Here is an 11,582-nt window from a genome sequence, read left to right as displayed (position 1 = left end):
TGAATCAAAAGAAAGAGAAAAACTTGTCTATCTTTGATTCACCAACACCAATTAATTAGGACAATTACTATTATTAACTTCTCTGTCTTTTATTCGATTTTTTGCAATACAAGTGATGTATTCTTTGATTCGTGCCTCCTGTCCTGCTGTTTATCGTTATTGGCCTCCGCTTTGTGCTGTTATTTGAGACTCGTCACCTCTTTCTCGGTTATAAATCCATATATCAGTTCTGGTTACCAAGAAGTTTGCAGGAAATGTTGGGATTTTCTAGTGTCAGAGTTTGTAGATTGAATCAGACAGAGATAGCATCATGCACATAGATTGGACAGTTGTACAGCAGCCACTGGTTGCCTTGGCTTACTGTAAATGTTCTTGCCTTCATTTAAAGAGATCAGACCCCCCCAGCGTCTCCGGCAGGGGCTGGCCGCACAGAGCGGGTGCAGTGCTCCTGTACTCGGTGCAGTACGGTAGCAGACAGCTGCGCTCTTCCTCTTCATGCACAGAGGGGAAAGTTGCCCTCACATAATGCGGGTGTGAGAGGAGCGGGCAGTGTGTGCCCTGCAGGCAGCACAGGACTATGCCCAGCAGTGGGCACCAGGGGGTGCGGGCATCAGGCTGCTGACAAGGTGAGTGATCCATTATTGCCACATTTAAGAGAATAGATATTGATCCAAGAAGAGTCAGAGCCTTGTAGAAAGTGTCTGCATTATATTCTATTATATTCTATTTCTCACTGTTTTGGTTTTTTTTTGTTTTTATTTTTGTGGAATTTTATCATTTCTTCCCTATTTTCTGTATATTTTCACCTTAGGGTTATGGACTTGTTGTGTTTCTATTATCCCAGCTGCCATCCTCCTCTGTAGATCTGATCATGGACATTACCATGTAATTAAAGGGTTAACGAGTCGTTATACGTCCGCTCCCAAATAACTAAACTGATAACGATGTGAATTATTCCGTCACATCTCATCAAGTGTCCGGCGTCCGGCATGTCCCATGTTATGTCCGTGGCTTATCGGTCACGACATTGTCAGATAGAAGACATTATAGCAACGAGCAAAAAAATAAAAAACTAATATAAAATGTGTCTGATGATGAATTAATGGCAATGGATTAGATCCAATTAATAGATTAGACAAATATTGTCTATGGGCAGGTAGAGGCGAATCACAGCTGTCATTGATGGGACATGAAATAGGGCAGAAAGAGTTAATGTGTATATTGGGGACACCATGTGTAATGTGCGGACATGAGACCAGCAATGGGAAACCTCTAGGCTCTGATTGATGGAAATAGCGGACTACCTGGTATTACCCTACTATTGATGGCCGCTCATATATTGTAAAAGTTGAAGCATCAGGATTTAATAGAGATGATAGATCCCAAGGAGGGAAGAGATTGTGTCTTCAGACTAATAAGTAACATTAATGGTTTTGCATTGCTGACTGTGGGTATTGAGAGTTTGAGACCATTCCGGCTGGATCTGACAGATCAGGGAGACCCCCTTACTATAAGCCATGGTAGAAGATCTTGTAATGATTGCTGAACATCCCATTGTGGGAATATACTGATCCGCTTTATCCTGTGCGGTCAGCGTCATGTTATAGGTGATGAGTCTGATGAATAATGAATACGGACTTGGCAAAACACAACATTTTATGGAAAATAGAGGATATCATTTAATAAAAGGCTTTATTAGCTAAGTGCTGGGTCGTAAAAGATCTGATGTATCGGTGTTCTCCGTCCACTGTGACGTCTCACCAAGTCTGGAGGATTCCCTAAAGTCCTCTGGATTAATCAGGTGTTCAAGAAGTAACTCAGCTCCGCTCCCGGTATGTAACACTGCTCTGCTTTTGTTGCTAATTTAATATATAAATATTTCTATTTATATTATCAACAAAAGCAAAGCAGTGAAGCAGAGCTGAGTTTTTCTTTTGAACACCAGATAGATGGATAGATAGATAGATAGATAGATAGAGGGATAGATAGAGGGATAGATAGATAGATAGAGGGATAGATAGAGGGATAGATAGATAGATAGATAGATAGAGGGATAGATAGATAGATAGATAGATAGATAGATAGATAGATAGATAGATAGATAGATAGATAGATGGATAGATAGAGGGATAGATAGAGAGATGGATAGATAGATAGATAGATAGATAGAGGGATAGATAGAGAGATGGATAGATAGATAGATAGATAGATAGATAGATGGATAGATAGAGGGATAGATAGAGGGATAGATAGGTAGAGGGATAGATAGGTAGAGGGATAGATAGATAGATAGATAGATAGAGAGATGGATAGATAGAGGGATAGATAGATAGATAGATAGATAGAGGGATAGATAGAGGGATAGATAGATAGATAGATAGATAGAGGGATAGATAGAGGGATAGATAGATAGATAGATAGATAGATAGATAGATAGATAGATAGATAGAGGGATAGATAGATAGATAGATAGATAGATAGATAGAGAGATGGATAGATAGATAGATAGATAGATGGATAGATAGAGGGATAGATAGAGGGATAGATAGGTAGAGGGATAGATAGATAGATAGATAGATAGAGAGATGGATAGATAGAGGGATAGAGGGATAGATAGAGAAATAATGAGATAGAGGGATAGATAGATAGATAGATAGATGGATGGATGGATGGATGGATGGATGGATAGATAGATAGAGAGATAGAGAAATAATGAGATAGAGGGATGGATAGAGGGATAAATAGATAGAGGGATAAATAGATAGAGGGATACATAGATAGAGGGATAGATAGATAGATAGATAAATAGAGGGATAGATAGATAGATAGAGGGATAGATAGATAGATAGATAGATAGATAGATAGATAGATAGATAGATAGTTAGATAGATAGATAGATAGAGGGATAGATAGATAGCTAGATAGATAGATAGATAGAGGGATAGATAGATAGATAGATAGATAGATAGATAAATAGAGGGATAGATAGATGGATGGATGGATAGATAGATAGATAGAGGGATAAATAGAGGGATAAATAGATAGAGGGATATATAGATAGATAGAGGGATAGATAGATGGATGGATAGATAGATAGAGGGATATATAGATAGATAGAGGGATAGATAGATGGATGGATAGATAGATAGATAGATAGATAGATAGATAGAGGGATAAATAGAGGGATAAATAGATAGAGGGATAGATAGATAGATAGATAGATAGATAGATAGATAGATAGAGGGATAGATAGATAGATAGATAGAGGGATAGATAGTTAGATAGATGGATAGATGGATAGATACATGGATGGATAAATAGAGGGATAGATAGATAGATAGATAGATAGATAGATAGATAGATAGATAATGGATAGATAGAGGGATAAATAGAGGGATAGATAGATAGATAGATAATGGATAGATAGATAGAATGGAAAAGGGAAGGCAGCACTCAAAAAAATAATCAGTGTGGACTTTATTAGCCCATGTGGCACTATTTCGTTGATAAACAACTTTTTGATTTTTTGGGAGGGATGGAAGTTGTTGTATAACAGCCGAAATTTTGCCAGCCACATGGGGTATAAAAGTCCACACTGGTTGCTTACTTTTTAAGTGCCACCTTCCTTTTTTATCCTATTAATTTACCTTTTGGATATCAGTTATTTGGAGGTCTTTGTACCTGGCAAGCATTTTTTTATTGCGCCGTCTCATTTGTTCTTATATATATATTGTGCATGTGTATAAATAACGTCCTGGCAGATTTATGTACCCTACTTTCCTACCTTAAACTTTATAATAGTTTTGCGCCATGTATAGAAACATATATATATAGTAAGACCATAAAATAACAGCACCTGAAGCTGCAGTGACTGATATTCTACCCCTATCCCTCAAAGGAGTAAATAATGACACCCCCCCCCCATGTTTCTCATCCACATCCTTACAAAGTTATATAAGTTGCAAAAAAAACGCAGGTAAATCAAGTCCCACCTTTCTAGACCCGTTATACATTCTCTATTGCTAGGTTATTTATAACACACAATGTCATTTGTTATGGGAAAGTCATCCAGCCCCTTTATAAATGCTGATATAATATTTTCCATTGCTACGTCTTGCAGTGAAGTATTTCTCAGGCTGACTGCTCTAACTGTAAAGAACCCTTTCCTATTTATATCCCAGAGTCACCTTTACTACCAAAGTAATGAATGTGCCCTGGTGCTTTGGAAAGAATAAGTCACGTGCCCGTTTTTGTATTGGATTGTTATTCATACATGTAAATTAGATCACGTTTTTTTTCTAAGCTAAAGAAGCCCAACTTTTCCAACCTCCCATTTCTCGGAGAGACCTTCCATCCCATGTCGCAATCTAGTTGCCGCCTTTGTATTTACTCTAACTTCTCTTTTTCCTTTTTAAAATGTGGAGCCCAAAAGTGGATCCCATATTCCGGACATAACCTTATATGTGATTTATAGAGGGGTAACAATACATAGGGATCATGGGATGGGATTTTCTTCCTCTTTTAATTCCTTACATGTAAGTCATTAGTGGGTGTATGGAGTGGGCTCACTCGGCAGATAATGGCTGTGTTTCAACTAGTACCCACTTCTAATAATAGCGGATGGATGGAGTACCGCCCGTGATCTTTTACTTGTTGAGTTCCACTATCAAACTCTGACAGAGGCAGTAACAGCACTGATATGGGGGTGATTCATTTTGTTCCCCATCCGCACGCCACTGACGTGGCTGCGGGGTGCTGATAGATTGCTAGGACAGCTGAAGGCATCGGTGCCTGTCCTTATGGAGCTCCTTTGACACACGTTTGGTATCTCCTTAACCATAATGATGAGGAGAATCATATTGGCAGTTCACTCTTAGGGCGGCTTTGCACACTACGACATCGCAGGTGCGATGTCGGTGGGGTCAAATCGAAAGTGACGCACATCCGGCGCCGCAGTCGATATCGTAGTGTGCAAATCCTTTTTGATACGATTAACGAGCGCAAAAGCGTCATTATCGTATCATCGGTGTAGGGATCGACATTTCCATAATGCCGGTGCAGCGACAGGTATGATGTTGTTCCTCATTCCTGCGGCAGCACACATCGCTGTGTATAACGCCGCAGGAGCGAGGAACATCTCCTACCTGCGTCCCGGCTGCAATGAGGAAGGAAGGAGGTGGGCGGGATGTTTACATCCTGCTCATCTCCGCCCCTCGACTGCTATTGGCCGCCTGCCGTATGATGTCGCTGTGACGCCGCACAACCCGCCCCCTTAGGAAGGAGGCGGGTCGCCGGCCAGAGTGACGTCGCAGGGCAGGTGAGTGCATGTGAAGCTGGCGTAGCGATAATGTTTGCTATGCCAGCAATCACAAGATATCGCTGCTGCGACGGGGGAGGAGACTATCGCGCTCGACATCGCAGCATCGGCTTGTGATGTCGCAGCGTGCAAAGTACCCCTTAGGCTAGTTTTACACTTGCATTTTTTTCCGTCAGTCTCAATCCGCCGTTTTGGAAAACAGCGGAATCCGTTAACGGATTCTTCTGCTTCCCATAGACTTGTATGGACGACACATTGCGACAGATGGCCTTGTGTTGCATCTGCCGGTCGACGCTGCGTTGCATCCGCCAGGCGGAAAGAACGCAGCATGTAGCGTTTTTCTGCGCTTCCCAGAGCGTCAAAAAAAACGCAATGTGCAGGGTTCTGTAGGTGTCTGTCATTTTTATAATGGAAGCCTATGGTGGCGGAATCCGTTGGAATCTGTCATTTGACGGATTCCTGTGACAGATCCGTTTTTACCCAACTGCGCATGCTCAGTTAATTAAATTGCTGAAAAAAAAGCTATAACGGATTCCGTTGTTTTGCAGGATCCGTCGCATCAGTTCTGCCACTATATGCAACGCATCCGTTACATCCGTCACACAACGCAATGCTACGGATGCCGCACAACGCAAGTGTGAAACTAGCCTTACCATACACTGTACACCATAAAAACAATCCCCCCCTCCCAAAAAAAAATACAGAATTACATTATTTTTCACAATTTCACCATAATTGGAACTTTTTTCCTATTTTCCAGTACGCTATGTGGTAAAATGAATGGTGTCATTAAAAAGTACAGCTCATCAAAAAAAACAACAAACGTCATACGTCTATGTGGATAGAAAAATACAAGAAAAGTAATGGCTTTGGAAAGAAGGAGAGAAAAAAACGAAGGCACAAAAATGGCAATTGGCCGCATCATGAAGGGATTAATATACAGTACCTTAAAATCTTGTTTGCTTTTGCCGCTGCTGCCTGACATTGAGCTGCTGCTGACTTGTAATCAGAATCCGCAAGTCCTTCTCCTGTTCTGTAGTCCAGAGTACATTTCCATTTAATGTTATTCTGGTTCATTACTCTACATTTACCAACACAATCTCATCTCCCACGTGTTGGCCGTGTAGACATTGTATCCAGAATGATTTCTAATATTGTGGTCTGTATTACTACTAATATACAGTAGAATAACCATGAAATCGCCCATAACCTCTAGATAATACACACATTGCAGTCATCTGTGATTTGCAATCTTAGACGTCTTCACTTTATATTAGTAGATTACAGATGTATCAGCATTTTAGTACCGTGTATTCTAGCTATGAAATATAGACATAGTTGAGTTTATGGAACTATTTATTTCGTACTCCATTTAGTGCTTAGTTTAGGTCATGTTATAGGTTTATATTTCTCTAAATATAAGTTATTTATAAAAGAATAAAAAGTGGAGCTGGTAACTTGTAACGGGAGTCTGCTGCAGGGGTCAGCAGCCTGCAACTTTCTACCCATTGTGAATGTGACACTCCCGGTATTGCTTGACATCCACAGACTGCCACTGAGCTGTCCAAGCATAAATTGTGGTTAGTCATGGTCATGTATCAAACTTGTTTATGTAGCAACTCTGCAGAAAATGTCGTCTTCTGGGACTAATTGTTAATCTGTGTAGTATTTCATACATATCTCTCAGCTTGATCTGGAGGGATCCAGTATGACAGATTTAGTCCGTTATCAATGGACTGTCTTTTTCAGAAACATAATGTATATAGATGCTATGTCTGAGAAAACCGTTTAAAGCGTATCAGTCACTAGATTGTTGCTATGTAATCTGAAAACCTGTTAGGGCCAGGTGGACGGGCAGACCCAGGAGGTGGATCCACTGGGCTGAACACCTCACCGAGGGCAAGGTGCCCGGTAGCCGGAGCACTACAGGTAGCAGGACAGTCCGTTCAGAGGAGTGTAGAAGTCCCTGGGACCACGGAGTCACTGAAGGTAGTCCGGGTGACGGAGCTCAGGTTCGGAGGCCGAGATGACGTCAGGCAGAGTCCGGAACCGACAGAGCGAGAAGACGGGTCACCACAGGGATCGGAGATGGTATGAACTGACGGGATGGCAGACCGTCACCGTTCGGGGTTCGGGTATCGTCAGAACCGGTTGGCGAGGCAGGAGCGGCTCTAGGAGAGAGATAGGTAAGTATACCACAAAACACAAGGAGACCTGACTCCTAGCTTAGCAAAACACGAAGAACAGGCCCCGCCCACTTGGGAAGGATCTCCCTATATACCCTGTACCTGATTCTTCAATATCCTGTTGGAGGACACTGGCCCTTTAAGAGAGGGTCAATGACCGCGCGCACGCCTTAATGCGCATGCGTGAGGCCCGGGTGCCAGAAGCCAGAGCAGGGAGCGGTGAACAGGAGGCAGGAGAGCCGGGCTGGAGCAGAGTTGCTGACGGGCGCCGGGAGCGGGGACCAGGCTGCCTGGGGACCGCAGGTGATGGGGCATGGAGGCTGTGGAGCGGGGGACGCCTGGCAGAGGAGCCGGGAAGCGAGGCAGGGGAGCGTGGCAGGGGAGCCGGGGAGCGTGGCAGGGGAGCCGGAGAGCGTGGCCGGGGAGCCGGGGAGCGTGACAAAACCGCATGCTGCAGGGGTTAACACAGAGATTTCAGTGATGTCTCTTATCACACTTTGTGCAGTTGTTTGTCTGTAATGTTTGTTTAACACTAGAACTACTGAGGTAGTCATTTTGACTACTTTGCACCATGCATTTCTAGATAGGTGTCACGAGTCCAGTAGTTCTAGTGTTAAGCTTCAAGAAATCATCATTGGTGTACTAGGTCAGCTAAAGTTCAGCTAGTCCGGCACACCCCCTCCTGTGATTACCAGCTTAGACATTGTATAGAGAGAGCCTGGTGTGGGCAGGGCAACTTTCTCTGCTCTGCTGTATGGCTAAATCTAAAAGCTCTGATTGTGTCAGAACCACTGCACTCAGTAATCTAAGTGATGCATCATTGGATTCAGAGTCTCTTTTAATTCAGTATACTGCTCTCAGATAGGGTAGCAAAAACCTGCTGACAGATTCCCTATAAAAGTATACACAAAGCTTTTTTTTATCTTTTTATTTATTTTATTTATTTTTGTAAATCTAGTGAAGAAATATATATATATATACAGTACAGACCAAAAGTTTGGACACACCTTCTCATCTCTAGAACAACTGTTAAGAGGAGACTTTGTGCAGCAGGTCTTCATGGTAAAATAGCTGCTAGGAAACCACTGATAAGGACAGGCAACAAGCAGAAGAGACTTTAAACCTACAACTTCCCTTATAGGGAAGGTCTGAATTTAAAGCAACCAAACCAAAAAAGTCCCAGTGACCAATCACCAATAAACAAGGTAGTTGGGAGGACCACTGGTAAAGAAAAGACCAAAAACAAGTTCTTAGTGAAATACAAAATAGTTTTGTGCAATTCTGTGTCTGGCGATTTTTCCATCTGGATCGCCACCACTGTCTGTCCGTATGTTACGCATATTATAAATAAAACTATTTTGTATTTCACTAAGAACTTTTTTTTGGTCTTTTCTTTACCAGTGGTCCTCCCAACTACCTTGTTTATTGGTGATTGGTCACTGGGACTTTTTTCGTTTGGTTAACAAGCACAAAAGACTTGTTTGGGCTAAAGAACACAAGGAATGGACATTAGACCAGTGGAAATCTGTGCTTTGGTCTGATGAGTCCAAATTTGAGAACTTTGGATCCAACCACCGTGTCTTTGTAGAAAAGGTGAACGGATGGACTCTACATGGCTGGTTCCCACCGTGAAGCATGGAGGAGGAGGAGTGATGATCCACAGTCACCAGACCTGAACCCAATCGAGATGGTTTGGGGTGAGCTGGACCGCAGAGTGAAGGCAAAAGGGCCAACAAGTGCTAAGCATCTCTGGGAACTCCTTCAAGACTGTGGGAAAACCATTTCCGGTGACTACCTCTTGAAACTCATCAAGAGAATGCCAAGAGTGTGCAAAGTAGTAATGAAAGCAAAAGGTGGCTACTTTATATATATATATATATATATATATATGTATATATATATATATATATATATATATATATATATGTTTATTTGCTATCTTTGTTTGAGCAGCAGGACCCTTATCATTGCTTGGACTGCAAAGTCATGCTGACTGCAGTCTGGCATGCCCCTCCTGTGATGGACACCTCACTGTCAAGGGACAGCTCTCAGCTCAGCTACATGACTAAATCTAAAAACTCTGATTGTGTCAGAATGGCTCCATCCAGTAATCTAAGTGATACAGTGTTAGAGTCTGGATCGCTTTGCTGCTCTCAGTTAAGGTAGCAAAAACCTGCTGAAAGATTCCCTTTAAGAGATATCATCTACATATCTTTTTCTCATGGAGCATTGCCTAGAAAACTCCATACTTTTCCCTGGATCTCCATTATGAGAACCAATGATCCTGCAGAACTAAGAGCTGAAGATATATCCCAGACCTGCATTATAGTCTTAACATCGCTTGCGTACAACCAGGAGTAAAGTAAAAAAATAGCTATATTTAAGTTCTGTATATTTCTAATATATTTTGTATTTAATTTTGTCATCATTTTTGAAATCTCAATAACATTGAATTTAGACCATCCTTTATGACACTCATCTCTAACATGGAGCTGTCACGTTATTGCAGACTACAACTCCCAGCATGGGCTGATGGCCTGCAACAGCTGGAACGCCACTTGTGGGGGATCTCTGTGCTAAGAGCTGTTCAGTCCTATACTACAGGGAAAGAGACTATGACCGAGACTGATATTTTGTAACAAACCAAGGAGCTGGATGAATAAAACTAATTTATCCGTTGAATAGTAACAAAAATTGCTTCCATTCCCTTATAGGAGTGGTTATTAATGTGTATTGTCCTCTAGAATTAAAATAGTGGCCCAAATCATGCAGCTCCATGTCTTCTGGAACCTGTATATTCATTTTTGCAGCCGGCTCCCCCTAGTGGCGGCTGTGGGCAGCAGAATTCTAACTTTTAGATTTTTGTCTCTGTAGAGCCTGTGGGGCTCTGAATTAGAAAAGCTACAACCACTATAAAGCTATATAAATAAATCCAGGATAGATATTTGGCCTAAAAACATGTTGGAAATATTAAAAAAAGAGAAGAAAAGAATTGTAAAGCTTGTTTTTGATGAACAGTACAAAATGACCACTTCATTGATGGCTAGTATAATAAAAACCATGAGATGGCGACTTCCAATTGTAATGGGATGAAAATAGTCAGATGAGTCATGTAGATGAGAATCAATTTCTTTACTGTGCTGTGAAATTTGACCGGAACCCATTTGACACTGCAGATGCAATGTGTAAAGTATTACATGAGCTTTCACTATGCAACGCTCGTACTATGCCTTTCTACAATGACGCCGATTCACGACACATTGGGATTAATGGGTATAAATACTGCAAGGTCACCCAAAATGTAGATGAGGTGCTGCTAATAGAAATGAAAGATGTCTCAGCAGCTCCTAAAAATACCAATCTTTTTATAGAAGAGATGATCACTCTTCTCCTGTGCACCAAACCATGATCCCCATCACACAGCCTGTTACCCAGTATTATACTGTGCACTACAATGGCCATCATGCAGTTCTGGTTCTCCTACATGCAATTATCCATCATGGTGAATTTAGTGTTAATATTTGCAAATTGTCTCTTCAGGGAGGAAGGAGACAAACTTTAGTGCCACCTACTGAAGGTAGTAATCCTAAGAGTCAAGTGACCCTTTACTGAGCCTTATCATATGACTAAAGATTTATGCCAAATCAGAACCTCAATTTGCAGAAACAGTGTTTCGGGGTGATTGCCCCTCGTCATTGAAAAGTATGGGATCTGATATGGCTGTATGAGAAGCTATAATGGGGTATAAGGGGAAAAGGTTTCTCCTTGCGGAGACTTACAGACCAATCTGGCTGCCAGTGAGGAGTCTTATGCCTGCTTTACATGAGACGACCGATTGTGCGATTTCACGATCGATCGTACCCGCCCCCGTCGTTTGTGTGTCACGGGCAAATCGCTGCCCGTGTCGCACAAAGTCGTGAAACGCCCGTCACACGTACTTACCTGCTGAGTGACCTCCCTGTGGGCAGCGAACATCCTCTTCCTAAAGGGGGAGGGACGTTCGGCGTCACAGCGACGTCAAACAGCCGCCGGCTAATAGAAGCGGAGGGGTGGAGATGAGCGGGGCGTAAACATCCCGT

General features: G+C 42.1%; 1 protein-coding gene across 2 annotated transcripts in view; it reads left to right on the top strand.

Moving 5' to 3' along the window:
- Window positions 1-516: 516 nt before the first annotated feature.
- Window positions 517-11,582, top strand: part of ADRA1A (adrenoceptor alpha 1A) — a 228,587-nt gene continuing 217,521 nt past the window's right edge. For both annotated transcript variants that reach the window (XM_075342895.1, XM_075342896.1), the window contains exon 1: window positions 517-626. The gene's annotated coding sequence lies outside the window, so the exon portion shown is untranslated. The remainder of the gene's footprint in view (window positions 627-11,582) is intronic.

This window comes from Anomaloglossus baeobatrachus, chromosome 4, assembly GCF_048569485.1.
Source record: "Anomaloglossus baeobatrachus isolate aAnoBae1 chromosome 4, aAnoBae1.hap1, whole genome shotgun sequence".
Lineage (NCBI taxonomy): Eukaryota > Metazoa > Chordata > Amphibia > Anura > Aromobatidae > Anomaloglossus > Anomaloglossus baeobatrachus.
The sequence above is the reverse complement of the archived record's forward strand: the minus strand, read 5'-3'. Positions and strand labels throughout refer to the sequence as shown.